Source organism: Nicotiana tabacum, chromosome 19 (assembly GCF_000715075.1).
Source record: "Nicotiana tabacum cultivar K326 chromosome 19, ASM71507v2, whole genome shotgun sequence".
Taxonomy (NCBI): Eukaryota; Viridiplantae; Streptophyta; class Magnoliopsida; order Solanales; family Solanaceae; genus Nicotiana; species Nicotiana tabacum.
Window position 1 is genome coordinate 8,146,033 of NC_134098.1, and position 1,917 is coordinate 8,147,949.

General features: G+C 33.3%; 1 pseudogene; it reads right to left on the bottom strand.

The window, feature by feature from the left end:
* Window positions 1-215: 215 nt before the first annotated feature.
* LOC142173364 (dof zinc finger protein DOF1.7-like) lies at window positions 216-856 on the bottom strand (annotated as a pseudogene).
* Window positions 857-1,917: the final 1,061 nt, after the last annotated feature.

Below are 1,917 nucleotides of genomic sequence, written 5' to 3' on the forward strand. Positions count from 1 at the left end.
TAAAAAGACAATTGGAGATGTAGAGTCTAAACATTTCACGTATCCCTTGTTGGGAATGAAATTATGCTCCCTAAATTTCTAGACTCTCCAAAACAAAAGAGAAAATTTCATTTGTAGCCATCCGAAAAAAACTAATGACAATAGCTAGCCACAAAATAAATCATACAATTACCAACCCAAAACTAATTAAAAGGCTAGCCCAAGACCACTGCCACTTAAAACCATAACTTCCTTCTCTCAGCGATCATACGCATTTTCCTCAGCCGAAGAAGTCGTTGTTGTCCCAAATATCCATTTGTATTACTCCCATTTTGACGGGTACCATTTGAGCCCGAGCCCGAACCTGAATTGGTATTTTGATTTCTTACAAATATTACCTAACTGCAAATTGGACCCATTATTATCCGTATTCAAAGCTTCCAGCAAAGTCCCAAATTGTGACCCGTTTGACTCCAACATCGAACTGAATTGCCCATTAGTCATACCAATCACTCTACTACTGTTCTGATCAAAAGCTGGAATTGCAGGTATACCAAATGGCTCTGGTTTTGGATTTGTTATAACCTATGCTTTGAAGATGAAACTGAAGACGACGTCGTTGAGGAGGAAATTTTTTTATTGGATGAAGAAGAACGTTTTGTGTTCTTACGAGAACCACCACCAACTGGAATATTCCTAAGAGTACCACCTTTGGTTCAATACCTACGACAACTCTTACAAAAGCAATGTGGCTGAGAAAGATTATAATTGTTGTAATAACAGAATTTTGTGTTTGGTGAATCACATTTTGGACATTTCAAGTGTTCTTGCTCGAAAATTGTGGCTTTATTTGTGTACAAATTGATGGATCTTGCATATTTAATTTTCTCTTTAGCCTATAAAAATTTAGTCTTTTTGAAATAAACCAAGTGAATTAGTAGTATTGAAACCAAAAAATTTGGTTCTTAGTAGTATTGAAACAAAAATTTGTATAGTGAATATATACAAAAATAGATTGTCATTATACAAAAAATATACTTAATAGACTGTCACTATACAAAATATAGGCTTGGTTTAGTAGTGAATTAGTAGTATTGAAACAAAAATTATACAAAAATAGATTGTCACTATAATAGGCTTGGTTTAGTAGTGAATTAGTAGTATTGAAACAAAACTTATACAAAAATAAACTATCACTATACAATTTATATACAATAGACTGTCACTATAAAAAATATGTACAAAATAGACTGTCACTATACAAAATATATACAAAATAGACTGTCACTATACAAAATATATACAAAATATACTGTCACTATGCAAAATAGACTGTCACTGTACAAAATAGACTGCCACTGTACAAAATATACTAAATAGACTGTGACTATACAATAGACTGTCACTATACAAAATATATACAAAATAAACTGTCGCTATATAAAATTATACTAAATAGACTGTCACTATATAAAAATATATATAAAATATACGGTCACTATACAATAAATATACAAAATAGACTGTCACTATACAAAAAATATATAAAATAGACATTTCGGGCTATTAAATATAATATGTTTGGCCGTATGGCTATTTTGTCTCAATGGTCAAAAACATGGGCCAGTAGTTTTCTCGTAACAAAACGCTCTCTCCTCTCTCTTCTTCTTTGCGTGACTTTATGTAGAAGCTGCCATGGATGCGCAGCTTCAAGTTGTTGGAGAGACGAACCCTAGCCTTAAAAACAATACATACGCCTCATTAATCGCATCAAAATCGTAAGCAGTAACCAAAACCATCCTTAAACCTGCCCAGCATGTTCATGGTGAGGTTACGATTCAGTTTTCTCTTAAGGAACTGGAAGAATATGCAGTTGAAGAAGGCCTTCACCAAGCTGTGGTGATGAAGGTATCCTATGGTGCACCAGAATTGCTAGAA